Source organism: Physeter macrocephalus, chromosome 11, assembly GCF_002837175.3.
Source record: "Physeter macrocephalus isolate SW-GA chromosome 11, ASM283717v5, whole genome shotgun sequence".
In the NCBI taxonomy this organism is placed as follows: Eukaryota; Metazoa; Chordata; class Mammalia; order Artiodactyla; family Physeteridae; genus Physeter; species Physeter macrocephalus.
The window spans coordinates 57,940,259-57,940,530 of NC_041224.1; positions in this window are offsets into that span (position 1 = coordinate 57,940,259).

Here is a 272-nt window from a genome sequence, read left to right on the forward strand (position 1 = left end):
GAGCCTGCGCGTCCGGAGCCTGTGCTCCGCAACGGGAGAGGCCACAGCAGTGTGAGGCCCGCATACCACAAAAACAATAACAAAATAATAATAATAATAATAATAATCACCTTAAACGTGAATGGATTAAACGCTCCAACCAAAAGACACAGGCTTGCTGAATGGATAGAAAAACAAGACCTATATATATGCTGTCTACAAGAGACCCACTTCAGACCTAGAGACACATACAGACTGAAAGTGAGGGGATGGAAAAAGATATTCCATGCAAA